The sequence below is a fragment of the Atractosteus spatula genome (genome assembly GCF_055471065.1).
Source record: "Atractosteus spatula isolate fAtrSpa1 chromosome 10 unlocalized genomic scaffold, fAtrSpa1.hap1 SUPER_10_unloc_7, whole genome shotgun sequence".
NCBI lineage: Eukaryota > Metazoa > Chordata > Actinopteri > Semionotiformes > Lepisosteidae > Atractosteus > Atractosteus spatula.
Genome location: NW_028296627.1, coordinates 312,370 through 337,764, shown reverse-complemented (window position 1 = coordinate 337,764; position 25,395 = coordinate 312,370). Strand labels below are relative to the sequence as shown.

Below are 25,395 nucleotides of genomic sequence, written 5' to 3'. Positions count from 1 at the left end.
CGCAGGGTCTTTTGTGAGAAATGTGGGGTTTATAACCTCGCAAGTCACAAATGTAAAGAGAAACTGTGCTCGCGTTGTAACTACGTGAACAACACCCTGACACACATTTGTGCTACATACTGCCTTTGGACAACCCCAAAATTTCAAACAAGTACATTTTTTTCGACTTTGAATGCATGCAAGAAACGGGGACACACATACCAAATTACGTCCACGCCCTTCATATTGACTATAAACGAAGCTGGGAATTTTATGGTGAAACTTGTCTAAAGGATTTTGTGTGTAAATTTATCGATAGACGTTTCAAAAACCATACGTTCATATCGCACAATGGCAAGGGATATGACAATTACCTAGTGATCAGACAGTTGTTAGCTGAAAAGATGGACGTTGAACTAATTAATCAGGGTTTTAAGATAATGTGTATGACCGTAAAAGCTCTGAACATCAGATTTATCGATTCTTTAAACTTTCTGCCTATGAAATTAAGCAAACTGCCGGCCGCCATGGGGTTCCCCGGGTGTAAGGGTCATTTTCCACACTTGATGAACACTTCAGAAAACCAAAATTATGTCGGACCGATGCCGCCGCCAGAACTTTACGGCGTTAACTACATGCTGCCGAGCGAGAAAGCCGAGTTTTTGGTTTGGTATGAAGAATGCAAGGGAAGTGTGTTTAACTTACAGAGAGAGTTGAAACGTTACTGCCAGTTGGATGTGGCAATTCTAAGAGAAGGCTGTGTCAGGTTTCGGGACGAGGTCAAGAATATGACCAGACAGACACGCGTGACTGAGTCAGGGGCCGCCTGCGTTGTGTGCATCGACCCCTTTCAGTTTGTGACCATCGCTAGTGTCTGCATGGCCATGTTCAGACTTACGTTTTTACAGGAAGAGACGATAGCATTGCTACCCCATGAAAATTACCACCGCCAGCAAAAACGATTTTCTACACCCAGCATTCAATGGCTTATGTACATCGAACACACAGAGCCCGTTAAAATCCAACACGCGTTAACCATGGCCGGTGAGTTCAAGGTTGGTCCATATTTTCTGGATGGTTATGCTGTAATTGGCGTTTGTGATTGTGAAAACGATTTTAATCCGCTGACAAACACTACTTTTGGTTGGTTGTACAGAAAGACGATGGTGAAAATTAATTTTCTCAAAATGAGAGGTTTTAACGTGCGTGTTTTGTGGGAGCACGAGTTCAGAGACATGCTAGTTGAAAATGGTGACTTGGGTAAATTTCTAACAGCTGCGCAGTTACCAGAGCCTCTGCAACCGCGCGATTCGCTTTTTGGGTTGAGAACAAATGCTATTTGTTTGCATTATACAGCGCAGCCCGGTGAAAAAATTCATTACTATGATTTCACCAGTCTGTATCCGTTTGTGAACAAAACTAAAAATACCCACTGGGGCACCCCCGAATAATTAATTACAACTTTGGAGATTTAAAACTGTATTTCGGTTTAGCGAAGGTGAAAGTTTACCCACCCAGACGTTTGTACTTTCCAGTTCTTACAACCAAAATTGACAAAAAACTGTTTTTCACACTGTGTCGTACGTGTGCTGAAACAAAACAGACCACTCCCTGCGAGCACAGTGATGAAGATCGCGCCTTGACTGGTGTCTGGTGCACCCCTGAATTGCAGATGGTCTTAGATCTGGGGTATAGAGTGTGTAAAATTTACTAAATTTGGCATTTCAAAAAGGCCTCACACGATCTTTTTTCCCCGACTACATCAAACTGCATCTGAAAGGGAAATAGGTAGCTTTGGGGTTTCCAGAGTGGTGTACAGATGTCGCGAAACAACAAAGATATATCAGCGAATATTATGAAAAAGAGGGTGTCCGGCTGGACCCCGGCAACATTAAAAAGAATCCGGCCAAAAGACAGCTTTCAAAAATTGCCAGTTTGTGGGGCAAGTATGGGCAAAGAGACAATTTACCACAGACCACCATTGTGAGAAACTTCGATGAATTGTTCAGGTACTTATTTACGGCATATCATGAGGTGTCAGCCTGCGAGTTTATCGATGAAGACACAGTCTGTGTTACGTGGAAACACACTAAACACCACTATACGGGCCATTCAAACACTAACATTTTCATCGCTAGCTTTACATCAGCCTATGCCCGCTTGGAGTTATACAACCTGCTAAATGCTTTGCAAGGCCGCTGTCTGTACCACGACACAGATTCCGTTATCTTTGTGAGCCGGGAGGGTGAGTGGAATCCGGGGCTGGGTGACTATTTGGGTGAGCTGACCAGCGAAGTCGATGCTGGACAACACATCACTGAGTTTGTGTCAACAGGACCCAAGTCATACGGGTACAAGCTGTCTGGTGGGAAAGCCTGTTTAAAGGTGAAAGGCATTACACTCAATGTGAACAATTGTGAAAAAGTTAACTTTGAGAGTTTGCGGGACTTGGTTTTTGACTATGGCGTTAACCCTTATGCAGAGTGCCGGGAATTTAAACATTTCTATTCAACAGCCGATGATCGTGCGTGTTAAAAAGGATTGGCGCAGTGAGACCCGGACCTTAATGAAAACCCAGAAGGTGGTGTACGACAAGCAGGTGGTGCAAGAAAATTTGACATCGTTGCCCTACGGATATTAACACGATGGATGTCGGGTTAAAACACTTTTTCATGCATTTTGTCCAGACCCTCGAATTGCGGTGAAAGTTATTTTATAAAATAACTCTTGGAGAACGGTGATACCATTATGACTCGTAAACCCGAAAACATAGTCTGGTGTTACAGCTGCTGGCAACCTCTATACGCTGAGTTGCTTGTGAAATTTCCATACATTCAGTTTATAGAAGGGCTACCGACGTTGTTTTCCGACGACCAGCTACTGCCACCGGATAGAGTAAATTTGATTATAGTTGATGATTTGATGGAGTCTGCGTGTGAAAATAATGAGATAGAAAAACCTTTTACCAAATACGTACACCACCGAAACCTCAGCATCATGTATATCGTCCAAAATGTGTTTTGTCAAGGCCGGAAAAGTAGAACCATAGCGTTAAATACAAAGTACATGGTGCTGTTTAAAAACCCTAGAGATAAACTACAGATTACAACCCTGTCCTGGCAGATGTACCCCGGTAAAGCGTTCGATGACGCTACTAAAAAACCTTTCGGTTACTTGTTGGTGGATTTAAATGCCGACACCCCAGATGACTATCGCTTGTGAACAGGTCTTTTCCCCCCAGATGAACCCGCGGCTTATGTATTTAAAGAATCTAAAAGTCGGTGATCTCGCAACCATAGACTCAGTAGAAAAAACACGTTCGGGCCGTCGTCATGTCTTCACGCGTTTGGAGAAACCTGACACTTACATTTTCTGGTAAAAGCCAGCCCCAGTCACCGGAAAGCTATTCTCTGTAGGGCTTCAGATGATCTTGTACAGGCAATAGCTAAGCCTGCTAAGCAGTTTGGGACCCTGAAGAGAACGCATAAGCTTTTAAAGACTTTTAGTCAAAAGGGTCTTTCTCTTAAAGGAAAGAGACTCTTGGTGAACCAGTCCGGCACTATTATCGGGACACTGTTGAGTATTGCAGTACCATTGATTACGGAGCTTCTACAACACCGATAATGGACCACACTGAAAAAAAATGTACCTTGTACCTCAGAAACAGCTCGATCGACTCCAAGACCGGTCCGGCAACGAAAGCGATGTGAGAAAAATAACAACCCGCAGGTTGGATGACGAAATGAGAGACATTTTTCAGAACTCGCATCTGCCTGAATATGAAAAAGTGAAATTGTATAGTCAGGTGTTACAACGGTATTTGACATTAGTACGCCAGGAGGTTTCTGAAGAGGGGACTTTAACTGTTGTACTACCCGAAAATGCACCCGCCGATCTATTACACGCGTTACCACAACAGCCGTCATCGACCGACAGCGCGTCTCAGTGGTTCCAGAGAAATGCCGAGATATTGTTAAAGACTATGGCACGCAATAAACCATTAATAGCCTGGAATTAAAAAGGAAAATTTGTGTACAAGGGGGCACCCGTTGAGGGCTCTCACATGATTGATCTTGTCAGAGCTCTCACACAACAGCAATCAGTTGCGGCCGGTAAGAAGCTAAAAGGTTGGGATGTGTTCACAGGGGTTGGGATATGTTCACAATCAATGTACCAGGCACCTTGCTAGCCAACGCTGGTAACCGAGAGCTACTTGAAAAACTCAAGTCTGCCCCACTGTGGTGTGCAGCGTCTGTCAAAACTTTAAAGCCCCATGTCCCGCCCCCTTTTCAACCAATGGTGTGTTGTTATAGGGCGGATGTCCCGCCTTCCCCCACCGAGCAGTAGTGTGATAGAGAGGTTTATCAGAACTATTAAAACAAAAATGTGGAGGTACCTGACACACAAAAACACTTCGATATATTGCCGATCTGTCTGATCTTATTTACTTTTATAATCATAGTTACCACACGACTATTAAACGAACCCCGGCTTCTGTTACGACTGACAACTCCTTTGAGATGTGGAGAACTGTCTGTGGCGAACACTTTAAGCGAAAACCGTCAAAGTTTTCATTTAATGTGGTGATCATGTGCGGGTGTCCAAAATAAAGGGAGTGTTTGAGAAGGGGTATGAACAGACCTTCACAGATGAAATTTTCAGTGTCAAAGAGCGGACCCCGGCTCTGAAAACCTATTACAAACTGCAGGACTACGCAGGCGATGACATTAAGGGCTCCTTCTACGCGGGAGAGCTACAGAAGATAAACCCCACTGCTGAAAGCGTCTATCGCATCCAAAAGATTTTAACAGCCAGGGAGCGTGGTAAAAACAAACAGCTTTTGGTAAAGTGGCGAGGCTGGAGCGATAAATTCAATAGTTGGGTAAAGGCTTCCGAGGTCAGAGACATATAGAGGTACTGAAAAATGAACCCCAATGGCTTCAATGTTACGCTGGCCAGTAATTCATCCTCAAAAATGTTTCCAAAGAACACCAGCACGTACTTCACAGAGTATCTAGCAAAGGCGATTGACCTGGACAGGAACTGGGAAGTAGGTCTGGTCGAGCTGCACTATCCGCATACGCTAAACACGTTTGATCAAGATGAAGATTTTCTGTTTGTCAGCAATGAGACTATATGGACACGTACCTTACCTGGAGGGTACTACTGCAACATCGATCAGCTCATGCATGAAATGAAACGTGCTGCGGAAAAATCCAAGTTTTAATAGTTCTGTTAAAACTCTCTATGACACTAACCTTCACATCGCTGGCCGTAACGAAATGTTCAATATTCTCACATTTGAGAAAATTTTGGAAGGTCCTGTTAAGAAATTCTTTTCCCTCGTCCATTTGTAGCTTTTTAGGAGTACGACCCTCTTGAAGTATATTTCGGAAAGCGCTTGTAACCGCCCCCTCCAGACTTTTCAGTGGCATGGCCCAGGCATATTTAGACAACATGTTCATACGTGATAAGATGTAACAGGAACCATCGTTGAACTCACTGTAGTCTCTCATGTCCACCAAGTCGGCCTGCCACTGCCAGTCCATTTCGGGTACCAGCGTCCTGTTTCTCTTAAAGCTCAGGTGCGCCTGCTTGTGCAGCGTATAAGCCAGCTGGCCGGACAACCAGTCTGACACCCGGCCGCGACTGGCGCTCACACCCCGGGAACTCGTGGCTCTCGCCAGACTTCCCACGTCACCGTAACTCCCCAATTCCCTAGAGTTATAATAGAGCGCGCTCAACCCCGCGGCAGATATGATCGCCTTCCAACCCTCATCGCTAATACGTGCTTTCATACACTTATTTATAAATCATTAGCTCCGGTGGAGGGCGGGACATCCGACCATAGCAACACACCATTGGTTGAAAAGGGGGCGGAACATCCGCCAACCACGGCCTCCCATTGGCTGAAATGGGGGGCATGGTACCTGTCAAAATGTTTGACGAAAGGTGTCGCTTTATACTACTTACTGGTCTTACTGAATATTATTTTGATTAAAAATAGTACTTTAATAAGCAATAAATGGCACCTAAAATAGTTTGAAGGTGAAGATCACTTAAAATCAACTACAAATGTGGGAACTTAAAATTTGTAAGATTATAAATTGCATGTAGCACATTAGCAACACTACAGTAATGCTAATATAACAATAGTGTAAGAAAATCCTGATCCAATTCCTTTCAAATGTTAATACAAAATGTGAATTATTTCAGAGTTTCAGAAGTGGGTATTGGGTCTCCTGATAGAGATCAGAGATGAACTGAGGCGTGTGGGAAGGTGTACAGAACTGTTGGACTCCCAGTTCCACATCAAGAGGCTAAGCACAATGGATGAGTTCTGTACACACAAGCGAGTCTTTGCTGCTGGTATAATATTACTGTATATTCTCTCTGTGGTGTAGAAAATATTCACTAGTATTCTAGGTTACAGATGGGTCAAAATTTGACAGCCAACATCTGATTAATAGGATCCATCTCTGGCATAATTTCTTATTTTTAGTTTATAATGTATAATATTACTTATCTTTTAATGCCAAAATAAAGTGTTTTACATAATGTTCTATGTTCTAAAATGTTACTACAATTTAACTTTGAAATATGGTCACTTTGTATTCTAAGACTGAGCAAATACTGCAGAAAAGTGCAGTTAATATGTGAAAATGTGTTCGTTCCATTGAGTGGTCATGGGTTATGTGTATGTCTGATTAGTTGATTAATGAAGATCCAATAGTAAAAAAAGCTTCTAATATTGTTTCAAATATAATATTATTTCCAAATAAACCAACTTTGGAGAGTAGGTGGCAGTGATGTCAGAGGGAGTGTGTTCACAATGTTGTCAAGGTATTGCTTATTGATTTTTAAGATGTTTTTACGTTACATTTGTACTTTGATCAAGTTAAAATATCCACAAAATTTAGTTTATAGATATTTATAGAAGAGATAATCATCATTTATTTGAGTACTAATATTATAAAATTTTCTCCTAGCTGCAGTGCTGAAGTCCCACCCAACAACAACAGAAAAAGAAATAAAGGAGCACACAATGCTTTGTTTGTAGATTGCGTATGCAAGGCAGGGGGCCTGGAAGTCTGGACACTGGAAATGATAAGTTGCTGGTTTTAACTGTTAGGACAATTCTAGAGGTCTTTGCAAATGGTGAACAGCAAAAGTTGGTCTTAACTTCACATTGTAATAATATTTTCTTGGAAATATAGAAGTTATAAGCTTCAAAATTTACATTTGAATTGAAATGTGTTTTTGAGTTAAATATTAGCATGTTCAGGTAATTAGTTTGTGTTTGTCTTTACTATATATATTGCCATGTTACAAGAATTTGTAGCTAAAGTTTATTAGTTGTGTTTTTTTATAATTAGCCATATGTTGATTACAATATTGTATATAATGTATAATTTGAACTACATATTTTTCAGGTGTGAATGATTGTATATTTTCAGAATAAATTTCTAAACCAAATCATTGGCTTGATTTACTAGTTTCTATGCCTATAAAATCTATCTTTGATGTATAATAGACCTTTAAACATATGTACAATAGTCCTCTAAAGTTATCCGTATAATAGAACTCCAACCATTTATGTATAATGAACATATAATCTTAGATGTATAATTGACATATAACGATATATTAGAATTTCTTTCTAGACGAATTACGGACCACATTTATATGTCTAAGGTATGTGTTTAATAGAAGTATATTCTACATCTTTTGCCCACTGGGCCAATTGTAATAATGGCATATTGTAAGTGGATTGTAACTTCAAATTGATCATTCCTGAGCTTTATAACTGTGTATCATTTCTTTTAACCTTATTTTAATATTTTTTAATTATTTTTGCATTTTACAGAACTTTTTAAATATATTGTGAGCATTTTAGCATAATTTTAAAATAGGACTATCAATGCTCCTGACTTTTAAACCTGTATTTCTTCTGGACATTAATCTCTCCACCTGCAGATGAGGAGGGAGGTATTTGATTTTAAATTGGTTGATTTGGGGGGGAAATGTACATGAATTTCCTTGTGTGTATCACCAGTGGGAAACGGCATTTTTGGATGAATTGCAATCTATACTGCAAGGCCTTCAGACTGATATAGTAATGACTGGAGATTTAAATAACACATTTGATACATCACACAGGAACAGTATAACATCTAAAATGGCAGAACCCTCTAAATCACTGAAAAAATTCAGGCACATTCATAATCTATAAGATGTTTGGTGGTTACTGTGTCCTGCTACCCTTTCATATTTTTTAGTGTGCACGAATCTGTCCCTCTTCTTTTACTAGTTTTTAAGGAATATTCTGAAATCTCTGATTACAAGATCAAGCCAGAAAAAAATGATGACAATTAGTAGGAAGAAAGATTCAGTAGAATGTATTGAAAATGTCTCAGGATGGTCAGGAGGCGCGCTGCGAGAATGTCCTGCCCTTGGGAGCCTTTCTGCTCCTGGGCTGTCCTTCCCTGGAATTCTTTAGAATAGTCTCGCACCCCTGGAATTCTCCTTAGAAATTCTCCTTCTGGGAGCTCTGTGTTGCCTGTTTTTACCTGGAGGAACTTCAGCTCGTTCATTGGCTGAAAGTTCCATGGGCATCAGAATCCCACGTGGGTTACTCGGCCCTACCAGTCCCTGATTGGTTGATCAAGGTGAGATATGAGTCACTTACTCCTGACACTTAGGAATGCAGTCCAGATGTCCATCTGGCACACCCTAGACAGATAGGCGCCAATGGATGACCATTGATCATGATAGCCAGGCTTAGCTAAGTGCATCCCCATTTGGGAGCTGTCCCTTATCAAAGAAACCTTAAATCAGCCTGCATGAATAGTTTCTCTGTGGCTGCACCACAGAGATGAACAGAGAGATGGGGCCTTATTTGGGAAAGCACAGCAACACTTAATTCTGTCTTATTAACAAGCATTGCCACTACAATTAGTAGGAAGAAAGATACAATGTATTGAAACTGTAATATGTTGTAAAGGATTAAAGGGAAAAGAAATACTTTATCTACGCAAACTAATTCAACTGAGCTCCTCTAAACAATATAGCCTGAAGAATTGCCAAAGCACAATGTATCAATTTGGGTGACACTGGGGGAAAAGGATCACAACATTGAGAACCACAAGGCTTATTTTCAACAGCAAACTTTGTGCTTGAAAATATTTGACAAAAAAAGGAATATTACACGCACGGAAACCAATATTTACCACTAGGGTAGAATGCAGCATAGAACAGTTGATTGAATGTTAGTGTAACTCTATAGTGCATCACAGAGGTCAGTCTCTTCCCCCTCATTATGCAGGCTGACTTGTTCACAGTGAACTGTCCTCCAGCGATAGTCAGCTGTAATCACCGACGCAGACATGATGTTAATACTCTGACAGCACCTTGGCTGATTTGGTTAAAGTGTTTTCCCCCTGGTTATAAAACGTCTCAAAATTCTGACACTGAGGTGTGAGACACAATGTAACAGGCTCTCATAATCCTGAAGTACAATAAATTTTACTGTATTGTTTTTTAAATTTGATCCTGTGAACATTGCATGTCCCTCCTTCCTCATTACCAAAACATCTCAATGTCACCAACAGTATGTACATTTGTTATTACAACACTTCACTGTTGCATTTCTGAGTTGTGACATTGTGAACATGGCATGTTAAAGTATATAGAATATCTAGATCAGAACAGGCTAAATGCAATTCATAGTGATTTATCATTTTCTTATTTTCTAAATGAAAAAAAAAATTCAGTGATTATGACACTTCGGTATGATATAAAATATGCTTCAATGACAGAATAAATAATCATGGAAAAAATACCCACAGTGGTATTCATATTTGTGATTATAGGAATGTTAAATATCAGGTGAGTAGCTGCGTCAGCATGCGTAGGCTGCAAAGGAACAAGTAAAGGACTATTCCTGCTGAAAAGAGAAGAAAAGAATCACATTTCGGCTGTGGAGCCTTCTTCAGGTGTGAGAAAGACAGGGCAGTAAGCAAAGATAATTTTCTTTTTATCTTTGCTGACTACAGTTTATCTTTGATGACAACATCAAAGACATTAAGTAATTTTTACTGCTAACAGCTCCACATCAACTTCCTTTAATATATAACCTCATCAGATCTCTCAACTCCCAACTCTTCCAGTTTCTCACTTCAGAGAAGGATAAAACATTCAATCATCCTCTACAGAGAAAAACCATCAACACCCCTACCACCTCCACCAATCCTAACCTTGTTGTTACTATACCCTCTGACCTTTCCCTTTCAACCCTTTGCATCCTCAGCTAACATATTTTAAAATTACAATAGACTATATAGTATTTATGTTTAAATTTAAGGTAAATATGTCAAAATATCAAAATCCAACTGCACAGTGCTATCGTAACAATGCTTGTCAAGTTCTCAAACAAACCTGCATTGTATTTTTAAAATATTTCAGCAGAGGATTCAACTGGAGTATAAATGACGATTCGACGATCATTTTTCTTGGGTGAATATGGTTTTCTGGGGAGTTACGATGTTGGGCATTATTGGACATTTCCTGGTGATCCTGACACGTGTTAAACACTCGCATTTGTTGCAAATATTAAAATGGCTATGGTTTCGCTGAGAAATCCAATCGACCGAAGACAATATTTACATCGCCAAAGAAACTCGTCCCTGGGTGGAATCGAACCACCAACCTTTCGGTTAACAACCGAATGCGCTAACCGATTGCGCCACAGAGACTGACTTGTAGGTTGTTCTCTCGAATCACAAATTCCCGGTTAAAAAAAAAATCTCTAACCGTTTATTTTGCCAGCCGGTAATATTTCTTCTGCACTGATAACCAAGAATTGGATTTCATTTTCCGCAAGCTGTGTGAATTTCATCAAAAATAAGTTTTCCAGAAAGGAAATGAACACATGCATTTAACGAAAACAAGCCCTTTGTGAGTGCCCAAAATGGTACGTTCTGTACTACAAGAAAGGAAGAAAGACACGGCGGGGATTTGAATTTCGTTTTTTTTGTTTAATAAAGAGGCGCTTTAACCAACTAAGCTACGGTGACAGGATAACCATCACCTTTTACAGCCAATTGGACACACCGCTCTGAGACATCTGCGTTCAGTAAGCGCTGAACCTGCTCTCAGAGCAAATTGCCTCCTTTACATAGCAGCCCCGACACTGAGAAACGAAGAGAACTGGCTTTAATCTGGCATTTTTCATGTCCAATGCGTTTGACATCTCCCAAGGGCGACAGAGTTCTTTTGCGACACTATTTCTTCTTCTTTTTTCTTTCTGTAAGCTTTGATAAAAAAGAAAAATCGTGCAAGGGAAAAATGTACTTTTTTTCATAGAGAAAACGTGCACCAGGAAATGTGATGAGAAGAAATGATTTAACATGATACGTGACCTAATTTATCGGAGCAAATGCTCACCCAGCAAGGTCTGGAGAGGTTGGAGAGTCTGGTGGATGTGATAATTATACGGTGTTGTGGAAGAAAACAGTCTTTCTCTGAATTCTCAATCAATCGGAATTTCAGTGCGAAACATAAAACCCTTGTCATATTTAAAGAGATTATATTTTAAAACTCATAAAAATCAGAAAACACATGTTTCTCACTTTGAAATTTTAAACGGAGCGGTGCATTACTAGTAGCGGCGCTGAGCACACTATGGGGGAATTCAGGTTATGTGAAATGCCAGCGGTTTAGTAAATAACGCGTCTGATTTCGGATCATAAGATTGTAGGTTCGACTTCTACCTGGCTCGTGTAAATTATATTCAAGCTCCTCAGTAATAGATGTCTATTATGTAATGAACCGCACCTGAAAGCAAACGTTGGGTCTGTTTCCTTTGTTTTCCAGCATGAAATAGCAAATCGTTACAAAAAGCACCTGCTAATGTCCAATAGCGTTTTTTTTTTTCAAATTACATTTTCAGGCTTCAGACACTTTTTTAATAAAACAAAAGTGTCCGGAAACTCATTTACTTTCAGGTTTGCTTGAACCTGTATTAAAAAAGGTTATCTGAAACTTCCGGGATTCCATTCTCTGATGCAGCTGTCTCTAAAGTTGGACGTGATGTTTAGCAGATGTGAACGGTGCCTTTTCTCTTGTGTTCAAGGCTATTCGCTGTGTGAGCTCCACACTGCGTGTCCTGTACTGCTCTATTTTGTTTAGATTATCTATGTGGTGTACAGATAGAACTCAACTGCATGGTGTGAATTCCGTGTTCAGGACCAGCAGAACCTGAAAAACCAATAGCTGACACGCAGCTTTCTGATCTGGAATCAAACGCGCTACCGTTGCGCCACGAGGTCATACCTGTCAGTGCCTTTGAATTCCCCAAAGGAGACAAATCAGCTTCACAAAAAAAAATCCGTTAAGAGCGCCGCTCTTCCGAAGAGACTCTTCTTCCCAGACCACATTTTATTCTTCCTGCGCAACTCTTGTGCAGGTGTTGTTCTCAATTACAGATCCAGGAACACTGATTTTTTTTTCCTATTTTTTTAAATTAAGTACCCCATGGTGCAACGGTAGCACGTCTGACCGCAGTCTTCACCTTAAAGTTCAATTCCCCAAGCCTTTTGACCTTATATGTCCATCCCTTCTCGTCAAAACTCGTATTTTCACAGGGTACCCTTCAGAAACCGCAGTATAGAATGAAAAAACTCCAGTAGATCTCGGCCGCTGTTGGTGATTTTCATTTAAAAATAAATGAATCTCTGGAAATTTTACGGAGTGTATCACTTTCACCGAGACCGAGAAGTGTTAAGCTGTACATGAGTCTTTGTGGCTCGGTTGTTAACCAAAAGGGTGGTGGTTTGAGCCCTCCCAGGGACGCTATGAGCCTTTTAATGTACACACCCGTCTCACTTTATCTCCACGGCCGGTCTTGTACCGCAATCAAATACAGAGCCCGTAGGAGGCAGTAAGCCCGCGTATATAGCTCGCTGTGTATATAATGAAGAAGCAGAGGTTAGTTTCTCATCTGCGCGTTACAGAGCCTTACGCAACTCGTACTGTACGAACAGCTAGAGTTTGATCCCGGCACCGGCTATTAGTTGAAAGGCCATTGTAAATGACGTGTAAGAGATTTATAGATAGATACTTTATTGATCCCGTGAGGGAAATTAATAAAGCTTATCCAGCTGGCTTTTATGTTTCACACTAAATTGCGATCTTGAAACCAAAATAATTAGAAATATGGAACACAACCGTTGTTCCCCAAGAAGGAAAGCTGTTTAACACTGTCGTCACTCCTTTTTATTTAACCCAGATTGTGAAGACAACTCTGCCCTATCAAAGGAAAATGTTGCACAAAAGTTGGAAAGCACACTCTGAATCCATCTGTACTGTATACTTGATTTCCGCGATCCGTTCAAGGCTGCTTGGTGCTTCGCAAGCGAGTCATTTCAGGGAAGAAACTCAGTTTAGAGAACTACTGGTGCATTTTCACTCATTGAATTTGATCTTTGTACTCTCTTTTCATTCTCAGCTATAATATTTCAAAATTACAGTTCGGATTTGTTGGAAAACTTCACAGGCATTATTAAGTTAGGACTGTACAATTGTATTTTAATATCTTGGTATATTTACCTTCATTTTAATATGGATGTAACCATAAATGTTGTACTTTTGTCGTACTTTTTAAAACATTTTAACTGAGGACGCACGACGACTATTATACCTTGTGATACATGCAAGACATCTGTAAACGAAGATGTAATTACAGTCAAATTGGCAATTAACAGAAAACCACAATTTGTATAATATTATTTCTCTATGTCGATGATTAGTTGAAGGATTTGAAGAAACTATATATTATTCCTCGATATCGATGATCAGTTGAAGGATTTGAAGAAACAGCAGCGATAGCAGGTGATTTTGGTTTTGAACCCATCTTTACACCTCAATAATCCATTTGTCCTCGAAAAAAGAAAAGACAGGCATGTTTTGAGTCTCATAATGATCATCTTCTCGATCCAAAGAAACGTATAAATTTGATTCCTTCCGTAGTATTTTGGATTTTCTTACAATGATCTCACGAAGTATTGCCAGGATCTATATCTAGCGTTCGGTACCGATAAAACTGCTGATATTGATTGAGTAGAAATCTATGATGTATTGACAACTTTATCTGAAGCGAGAAGTCCTAGAACGCTGCCTATGATGTGTTAGGATTCATACCAAGATATACTTTTTGTTTTCAACCCAAAATGCTGCTAATGCATTACACATTATATGAACATTACCAGTTTTGGTACCTTCTCTGCGCGATTTTTCAAAACTGAAACTAATTACAAAATTACTTAAGATCAACCATGACAAAAACATATAAATCAGGACTAATATTAATATCAACTGATGTTACTACAGAAAAAAACTACAGTTAAAATTTAACTGAAATATTAATAAGACTATGCAAGCCTAAAAAGTAGAACAATTCAATTTATATAACTTTTTTTTTGAGAAATGGCCTCACACACCGGAAGACACTAACGTTTCTCTTCGTTAGAGTATGTGAATAACAGTTTAACCCAAAATGTTTGGAGTCCAGAGGGAGGACTCGCTCGCTGAATGATCTCTCAAGAAATCCCTGGTGAGATTCAACAGGTGTTTTCTTCAACAGCCACTAAAAGTCTGATGACCTTCTCTGGATTTTCTGAATATGACATTAAATTAGTTCAAATCATTTGGTAGTTAACAGAACGAAATGCTTTGGAGGTACATTTAAAACAGCAGAGCAACACTGTAGCACTTCGTGTGTGACTGAAATTAATTGTGTAAACCTGTCTCTCTATGAACACGAGCAAAGAGTTCTCACTCCACAGAAGACTGTGATGTGAGCACAGTAATATAAGACACCTGGAGATGCCGGGGATTGAACCCGGGACCTCATACATGCGAAGCATGCGCTCTACCACTGAGCTACATCCCCTAGGGTGCCGATCGTGGAACTGACGTAAAGATGTTCATATGTTCACTGAACACAATCCACCCTTCACGAAGAATGCCTGCAGTTTCCCACTTTCGCGTTTCTTCTACTACAAAGTAAATTAATGGGAATGAAGAAATAAGGAAGGGAAAATAATCGCATCGAAGCTTCCAGAGACTAGGCAAAATGAATAATTTATTTTTATATCCAGTCACATGGGCGACGGTGGTTGATTCTTCAACGGGGGGGGTGCGTTTTTCTACCTCCTTACTCGATTGTCTTTCAATTATGTTTTCTTTGAAACCTTTTTGCATCTTTTAAGTGCTTGCGATTAAATTACGCATAGAAAAACACCAGTACAGTTGATGTTCATGGACCGATGCACACAACTCCAGTGATAAAGCCCTGTTTGTAAATATTTTAAAAGAACGTTAAAGGGCGAAACAACGCTCCAACCACGTGAATGGTAACAAGAAGGATCGTTTTCTTATTTAATATATGCTTTTGAATTGCCTTGTCAATACACACAGGCTTTAGAGATGGACAAATAATTTACAGTGGTGTTTGTAAACAAAGATGGAACATGTTATTTCTATACCAGGAAGAAAGGAGCAGACTCTTAAACTTTAAGAGACAGAAACAACACCTCATCACAGCTAACACTAATTAAAATGACATCACAACAGAAGAGTGAAGCCTTGAGTGAATCAAATTAGTTTTTGTTGGTCGTCTGTGTCTTCATAACTTTGTAGGTGAGAGAGAGGATTGCGAAAATGTGCAGGTGCTTCTCAGAAGTGCGTTGGTGGTATAGGTTCCTTCAAATAACTGAGCCAGTGCATCCCCAAATCTTTTCAAGATGATCTGTGATCCGGTAACCCATCTCCTGAAACTAACATTCGAGGTAGGAAGCATGCTCTTAAACACCAAAACACTCAAAAAGGAAGAAGCAGATCTCTGTACACAAGACGGTAGTGCGATATTAGAATTTCTGAGTTTTTGCCGGATTCAGGCTCCTTCTCAGAGGTCCTTGCTCGCCAAATAACTTTGCATCTGAGGAAGAGCACCACGGAAAAAAACCCAACTCAACAAGCGAGCGCGTTGGTTGCTCTTGCTCTTAATGCAAGGAGCTGTTTTTTTTTTCCTCGCAATAATCATTATTAACCAGAAACAGCAGCACAGGTAGGTCGCATTTGTGATTATGTCACTTCTCTGCTTCAGCAAGGTCAATAAAAGACTCTGAAAGTAGTAAAGCAAAACTGAACTCAAAATCATATTAGGAATTCTGAGCGATATCTCCATACAGGTAATCTAATAAGAACGTTGAAATATTTGAATATCATCTCTTTATATATTTCGCTGCTTTTTACCTGGAGTAAAACTATTGGATTGAAGGAATGCTAACCGCTGGGTTAAAATGTATAGTTGTTATTTGGAGAAATCTGTAAACTCGTGATCTTATATGTTTTAAAAGACAGCACAGGAAAAAACGACAGTGCTGATTATTTTCCAGAGATGGAGCACTGATGACCTATCCGAGCTGATTGATAAAGCCCACCCAGTGGATACTCTAGCAGAACGTCAAAGAACATTCACCTTTGTATCCAAGGAAACCACAGGAACAACATCAAGAAGCACAATCAATTCCCCTTTTAAATCTTTCCTGTAAGGTATGCTATGTGAAATCATGAAGTTAATCCTCTGATCTCTTTTGATCACGAACAAAGTATTTCTGATGGAGCGCTATGTTCAAAGATTTAATAAGCTTTACCCCTGCCAACGATTCGGTGTGAAGAAGTAAAAGTTTCACAGGCAAAAGCAGCTTGCCACCACAGCCAATATTAAATGTACTTGCTGGCACACTATCATGTGCATTGGCTCAAAAGTGATCTCGGCAGACGTTTTTCCCTACATAAAGCTGAAAGTGCCAAAGAGAATTTCTGTTGAGAAAACAAAATATTTCTTCTGCCTTGATGTTAAGCTGACAGCCTGTCTTTTAGAAAGTCTATCTCTTAACACCTCCCGCAGCCTAACAAAAAGTGCTTTTACTGATCGTATTGTAGGTCTTAAAATACTAACATTTGGCAGTGGTGGGATTCAAACCCACACCCCAAGAGAGACTGGAGCCTAAAATCCAGCACCTTAGACTACTCGGCCACACTACCTTCCTCCATACCCATCTTCCTCACATTGCTGGCTTGGACTGGGGGGGCTTCAGCTCTTGTCGTCTAATCTAATGATATCATGACATGTGGAAGTGACTGCACCTTCATCTTCTGGGATGCTTTCAATAGCACAAACGCTAATTTCACCGGCACAAACGTAGCAATAACAAAGGAGGTGGGATTCATCCTTTGTGCTGTTTGTAGGGGCGCAACTCTACGGTGATCTACTGACTTGAAGAGCAGAAATCAAAATCCTTTGCTACTACTGTTGCTTTTTTCATAGTTTCTTCAAATCCTTCATTTGAACGTCGATTTTGAAGGATATTGATGATAATACCACATAAATTGTGGTTTTCTTGTGATCGCCAATTTTATTCAAATACCAGCCTTTTTTACAGTTCCTTGCGTGTTTCACAAGGTATAATAGCCCCCCTCGCATCCACAGCTAACATATTTTAAAATTACAATAGATTATACAGCATGCATGTTTACATTTATATTAAAATTAAAGTAAATAAACCAGAATACATACAGTGCTATCCCAATAATTCTTGTCAGGTTCTCCAACAAATCTGCGTTGTTATTTTAACATGTTTCAGCTGAGGGTGCAAAAGGAGTATAAATGAATTTTCCCGCCAGCCATTCAAAGACCAAATTCCATGAGTGAACATTATTTTCTCAGACGTTGCCGGCATTGGACTTTGCCGGTGGTATTGAATTATGTCCACAACTGTTGTAGTAGTTCCTTCTTGAAGTTCGACATGTGCAAAGCACTCGTAATATCATAGGTGTTAAAGTTTCGCTGAGTCTAATCGACGTAATTGAAGCCGTTTTGTTATTCTGTTGTAAAAGCCGAAACCCGAAACAATAGTAGTGTTAAGAGGAAATGCCTCCTAACAGCTGACAACCACTCCTAGTTAGTGTCATGGTGTGTATCCCTGCCTATCATTGGGAGACGGGTACCTTTTTTACACTCAAGATTCCAATCTTCAATGCTTTGTGTGAGAGCTTACATAACTTTCATTTTCTCACATTTTCTGACGACCCTGTCAATTCCGAATACTTTTCAAAAATCTGCCTGCATGTTTGATTATTGTCATTTCATTTCGAAAAAGTTCAATATTGATCATAACTAAAGAAAATAATGATCACGAACAAAAAAGGGATAAAGATGCGAGTCGATCTTGAATCACAGCTGGGTGACACGGGCTTCTGTTCTGATATGGTTGTACGAGAAACAGGAGGAATCGCCAATCTCCTATAGAACATGAGTTGAATCAGGAGTGAGACATTTCGTATACTCGTGCATATGTCAACGCCTGACCTACATCGTAAAACTAACATTAAGTTGTCAGAGACATTCATTTATATACAAACAAGAGACAGACCAAGTAATAATTCTACATTAGTTCAGGTGGGTAAACCTGAACTAACTAATAAACCTATTAATAATTCTACATTAACGTGTCCTACACTGATCAGACTAATTGACATGGTCTGATTCAGAGCCTCTGCAGCTCGTGCTAATTACAACAATGACAGTTCTGAACCCTCATCACCGAACTGAGCACAAGTTCAGCTGTTCTCCAGTTTTGTTACGAATGGTTTTTCATTGCAATTGAGTTCAGAGCTGGAGCTGATCTCCAGACAGTACAGTGTTTTGGGTAAGTTGTCGAAATTCGCATGAGGCTGCAGACAACTTACCCAAAGTGTTTTCTATAGCTTTCAGGTGCAGTTCATTTATATAAAAGAATGTAAGTGGTATAAACTCAACAAGCCAGACGGCAGTCCAACCTATAATTTTCTGACGCGAGGCCTGACGCGTTATTCATTACGCCACTGACCCTGCTATTGTAGTGCTAAAAAAAACACGTTTTCTACATTTATGTCTGTTTAAAAATCACTCTAAAAAAGACAAAGGGTTTGTGTGTCGCGCTAAAATTCCGCTTCATTTCGAATGCAAATAAAAACCGTTTTGTTTCAAGAAATCATAAATTTGTCACATCCTTCATACTATACTTCTCTCTTGTATTAGTAAAGCATTTTGATTTAAACTGAACAATATATGAAAGGTTTCATCTATACACTTACACATAATAAGTATACGAATAAATACTCGGAAGAAGCCGCAGCTCAGGTATTAGAGAGATTTAAAATCGGATCGGAGGATTTAGAGTCCAGACTGCAAACCAACAGCTGACACAGGTCTTTTATAGAACCGTTTTGATTTCCTCTACTTTGTCCCCGTGACGTCATTGTCCTGCTCGCAGCCGAGCCCGACACACGTCTGGTTTCTGTCGCTGGGCGCACACCCTGCGGTCCATGCGGGTCCTGATACCCCAGTACAATGACGGGAACACTAAACTGTAAACAGGTGCCGTCCTTCGGCTGAGACGTAAAACCGAGGTCCTGACTCTCTGTGATCATTCAGGAGAATGGTGGTGGTGGAGGGGAGTCCCCATTACCTGTAAAGCGCATTGAGTGGAGTATCCAGAACAGCGCTATATACTGTAAGTGTAAGCAATAATGATTATTATTATTATAATGTAAAATGCAATAAAAAATAAAAAATATCAAACTTTGATTCAAAATAGATTAATGTAAAAACTGATAAAGCTAATGCTTTTTTCAGGGCTATATCTACTTTTTTTTTAAAAAGTGAAGTCTGTCGCGATTGTGAAAGTTAGAGAATGTGTACCAGCGGGTGGCTTCATATCGCGAGCGTCAATCTCGCCCGTAGCTGCGAGAAGGTTAAAAGCGCCCGAGTGAGCTGTCTTTCGTTAAAGTAATTGCCGGAGCAGTAGGACGCAGAGCACCATCCAGCAGCTGTAGACGATCTTCGGGGAAGAGCTAATTCTGTTTTTAGCACAGGGAGTGAGAATGAGCTCAGTCCGGCTCCCAGCAGAATCCATCCTGGTTTGGTTACAGTGCGTCTGAGGCTCTTTGGATCGTAACGTAGAAAAACAATTGCTCACATCTTGTGACTTCCACGACAGGAAGGAAAGATATCACTTAAAAAAATCAGAACTGAAGATTTGGATCCTGGGCCTCAATTTGATCAAATTATTAAAATAATAATTATCAAAATATCAGATTGTGGTTCTGCAACATTTCGTGCACAGTGCGCCATTTTGATCTAAAACAGTCACAACGAGGGCTTTACACGCAGTCTGGGGTATTTTCCCCTTTTATATTTTTGCCACTTATATCGAACCTGTTATACTCCCAGAAGGGCACAGTAGCTTGTACTTAATAAAAATGTACAATTCACCACTGGTATAAACAGATGTGTGCCGTGTTTGCTTTTGTAAGCATTTGTTTAAAAAATAAGTTCACAATACGATAAAAACACAGAAAGCACAAACTTTATAATACAACGATACAAAATCAATACCAAATCATTATGCCAATTAAGTAACTATCCTTTGAAAACAGAGAACACCTTTATATCTACAAAAAAACTTGACATTTGTATGTATTTTTGAATTACAACGCCTGCAGTGTAGTCCCTTAATTCAAAGATCAGATCTTGGCCAAAACAAGACAATCAAACGTGGGCTGAATTCGGAACAGGAGCCTCTGCTTCGTCGTTTATTGAGCTTTTGATCAATGTCTGAATGAAACAGATTCGCTTTTTTATCTCTTTGGTTAAAGTACAGAAAAGCACCTTCCTTCGCACCAGAATCGAACCAGCAACCTAAGGGTTGCCACTGATTCTACTACACTCTTCTGCTATACCAACTGAGCTATCGAAGGAATGTCAGATATTGCTCTCTGGCACATGCTGCCCAATGTAGTGAAATGTTCCGGGTGATTTAAATCCCACTCCGACATCAAGTTTCCAACTCGTTTCCTTAGTCTTGTTTACCTTGAATTTAAGCCACGAACCAGGATTCTACTGTATAAACTTCCAGGGATATTACAAAATGTTTGATGGGGCATCAATCATTCCAGGCAGAAATTGACTCCTTTTTTTCTCGAGGGATCATATTAAACATTTCATTAGTATCGAGAGGAGGATCACCATGAGCCACAAAACAGTTTCTTTCTGTCTTTATTATAAAGTAGCGTTTGTGCTACATTAATAATATTTTCGTGGAAATAAAGAAGTTGTAAATTTTAAAATTTATATTTGAATCGAAATGTGGTTTTGAGTTAAATATTAGCGTGTTCATGTAATTAGTTTGTGTTTGTCATTACTATATATATATTGCCATGTTACTAGAATTTGTAACTGAAGTTTACTAGTTGTGTTTTTTTATGATGATTAGACATTTGTTGATTACAATATTGTATATAATCTATAATTTGAACTACATATTTTTCAGGTGTGAATAATTGTATATTTTAAGAATACATTTCTAAAATAAATCATTGGCTTTATTTTACTAGTTTCTACACCTATACAAATCTTTCTTTGATGTATAATAGACCTTTAACTATATATGTATTATAGTCTTCTAAATTTATCCGTATAATAGAACTCCAACCATTTATGTATAATAAACATATAATCATAGATGTCTAATTGACGTATAACGATATACGTATATTAGAATTTCATTCTAGACCAGTTACGGAGCACATTTACACGTCTAAGGTATGCGTTTAATAGTCGTATATTCTACATCTTTTGCCCACTGGGATGTGCCGATTTTAACTTAGCAAACCAAGATACACATTTTCTAATGAAGCCTTAATTAAAAGACAGTTTGTTTCTCGAAAGCGTGTTATGTAAAAAAAAGAGAAAAACGAAAATATATGGATGACAATCTTTCAAAGCTGAAGATTTTACTTTTGAAAAATTGACATTTTATGTATGCAGATGCATTCGCTGGTTTTAGTACTTTGCTGTACTTCCTGAATCATTTTCAGTATTATAAAGTGGGTGTAGATTTTTCTTTCAGGTTAGGACGCGAGTGTGTACATGTGTTTGATTTTCGTTTCACTGATTCTCATTGAAGATTTGGGAATTAACGACGAAAGAATCAGTTGCCTCGGAAAGCAGAAGGTTTGGTTCTCAACGATATTGAAGACACGCCCATGTAGAGCAGCGGGTGATGTTTTGTACTATAAAAGACCAAGTGCTCAAAGTGACGTCTGCGTTTACCGTTTAGACTTTTCATCTTGGGCGCACTTTTAGAAAGCAAAGATAGAGCAGTTGTGTTGAATCACCCCATAACAGCTGTCAGCAGAGTGGCGCAGCAGAAGCGTGCTGGGCCCATAACCCAGAGGTCGATGGATCGAAACCATCCTCTGCTATGTACACTTTGAGCACGATTGATAAGCACCCCATCAGTTTAATGAAGTGCATTAAAACTGTTTTTTTCTCTTGTGTGTATGCAAGCTTTACACTTAAGGTACTCTTTCATCTTTACCAATAGCAGATGCCCAAGTGTATCTTTGGTTGTTCTGCGATCTTTCATAGCTTCCTCAATTCCTTCAAATTAACATCCATATCAAAGCAATTATGTATATATATATTACAATTAAGGTACATATTAAAAATATCAACGCACATTTGTATGATGCTTATTTAATAATGATTGTCAAGGATTGTCAGGTTCTCCAACAAATCTGTGTTCTAATTTTAAAATATTTTTGCTAAGGATACAACGGGTGTATAAATGAATTCTCCCAACAGCCAGTTAAAGAAAAATTCCACACGTGAAGATGGTTTTCTTGGACATTGACTTAGGTACTTAATTGTTTACTTGTTGTAGTTGCACACGAGTAAAACACGAAGATTTCCTGCAACATTCAAGAGGGTTTGCGAAGAAATCCCTTCAATTTTAAGCGGAGATTATGTTTAAATCATCACAATCTGAAGCGCATCCCTGAGTGTATTTGACCCACCAGCCCTTTGTTTAACAGCTGCACAAGGACACATTCCCGTTGCTTTTCACAAATCACTGGCATTTTTTTGCAGCATTTCTTCTGTCCTGAGAAGCAAGATTTGTATTTTATCTTTCAGAAGTTGTATGAATTTCTTGAAGTTCAGAAACAACTTGTTCCAGAAAAGAAATGAACACTTGCTTCAAAGTAAATCAAGACGTATATGTCTCTTGCAGTATGTGCTCTTATCTGTCCATCTCTCTCTCCTCTTCTCTCACTCTGGCAGTCTGTGCAGAGTATCTGAAGGAGATGTAACACCACTTGGAAAAGAAGAAAAATTCTCAGGAAAAATTCTCAGGAAAATTCTCAGGCAGAATAAAAAATCATTATTCTCTTCTCAGTCAGATTCACAGCTCAGACTCACACTCAGACAGGATCTCAACTCCGTACTGCTCTCTATCCTCACAATCCAGAACCAGAAGATATTCAGACAATCAGTGCTGCTACATGAACAATATCAGACAGAACAGCCTGGACTCATGTCACATTTCCCCCTTTTATCCTTCCCCCCAGCCCTCTTAGAGACATAAAAGAGCTCCTGGTTCTCCTCTCTGTGAACTGGGCTCAGGGGTCACTGATCTGGCAGTTGTGGGCTCTGATCCAGGTCGAAAGCAAGAAGGTTCTATTAACACTTTCCAGGACTTCCAGCCCTTCAGTATTACTTTCTTTACTGTATGTCAGCCTCCCAAAATGTTTATAAATGTTTTATAACACATATGAGTGTGGAATTATCTTATTATTTATATATAGTATTTATGTAATAACACCAATAGTGACACTATGATCAGTATATTGATTATTTGTAGCCGATGGTCCGATGGTCGTGTCTACAATAGTGACCATTTGACCAGTCTGTAGCTCTGAGCAGTGGGACTCAGATCACACAGAAGACCTGTCTGTGTGTGATTCCATACCAGCCCTGGGATTCAGCTACTCTCACAAATGTCTCATAGACCGTCTTATAAATTTACAATTAGATGAAGTCATGTAACAGTTTTACAGATAATTTAAATAATCAGACAGCAGTTTTGCCAGTGGATACATCTCCACATGGGGGAAAGAAACTGAAATATATGTGCTCACTGTAAAGTAGGAAGAGGTGGTCAGACAAGCAAAACAACTTTGCAGATAATGTGAAGTGACATTGTTTTATGTCAATCAGCTCACAGATTTCACTTCATGTGCCTTAAGCTGTGCAATTTGTATGGTTGTTGAATGAGATTGATTTCTTCACAAGCCCAGTCAATTGCCAGTGGAGAGCTTGCCGACGCACACCTTCATGAAGACTCTCTTTAAGATTTCATTGTCACGTCGCCTCCGTTGCATACAATAGTAGTTGCATACAATCAAGTGATTGCAGTGTTTGTTTGACTGAGGATCCTTGTGTGCTGAACTGGCCTCTGAAGAAAGTGTAGTGCAGTAAAACAGAAGGTTTGTGTCACTCAAGATTGTTACAGAACAATACAATTACAATACTTTTATGAGAGTAAATATTACTGGTGCATCACAGTTCTTATAATGGTGAAAACAGGAGCACCTTCTCTACATTTTTGACTGAAGAATTTAAACAGAAAGAAATACTATCACTATGCAATTCATAAATGCAATTGAGCTCCTCTAAATGTTCTAGTCTGATGAAACAATGTATAGAATTAGGTGACAATATCGGAATTCATTCAAATGCACAAGATTAATTTTAAGCAACAAAAAAAGTGCTTGGAAATATTTTACAAGAATGAAACCTTACATTCACCTAAATAAACATTCACCCTCTACATTAGCAGAGAACAGTAGGACAGAAGGTTAGTGTCACTGGACACTGTGTTAGAGAGGCCAATCTCTTCTCCCTCATTATGCAGGCTTACCCACTCATGATGAACTGTCATCCAGCGATACTCAGCTGCCATCATCGACTCAGACATGACGTTCATGTACATATCATACCTTAATATGGCACTGCGTTACAATAATTTGATCAAAACAACTGGTGAAAAAAAAATCAAATATTTATTTCCTTCTTTTAGTAGATAAAGACTTTGTCCAAAAAAGAAGCATTTATACCTTTACTCTCCTACCAGCCCTTACAAGTCACCCAGTTTTTAATTTAGAGCTGGATTAAAGCTCTAGTCTCTTTGGGGGTGTGAGTTGGAATCCCACTGCTGCCAAATATCTCCAACTATCTCAGTGTTAAGAAGCAAAAAACACACATTTGCTGCAGAAGTAACAGGAGAATTTGTGCCATTCAGCCTTATAGCGTGATGTCATTTTCTCATTCTCATTTTTAGATGCTTGTGATCGAATCTATGATTATTATGAGTGTGCCCTCCATAAAGGTAGCACAGATATAACGTGCCAAGTTTTCAGAGAATCATATTAAATACAGGTCAGAAGAAGGCGACAAAGTGTCTGCTA

The 25,395-nt window shown here is 39.3% G+C and overlaps 2 non-coding genes across 2 annotated transcripts; both read right to left on the bottom strand.

Annotated features, from left to right (window-relative positions):
- Positions 1-10,659: 10,659 nt before the first annotated feature.
- Positions 10,660-10,733, bottom strand: trnan-guu (transfer RNA asparagine (anticodon GUU)). The gene has a single exon. It is a non-coding gene; the product is annotated as a tRNA-Asn (tRNA).
- Positions 10,734-14,857: 4,124 nt separating this feature from the next.
- Positions 14,858-14,929, bottom strand: trnaa-cgc (transfer RNA alanine (anticodon CGC)). The gene has a single exon. It is a non-coding gene; the product is annotated as a tRNA-Ala (tRNA).
- Positions 14,930-25,395: the final 10,466 nt, after the last annotated feature.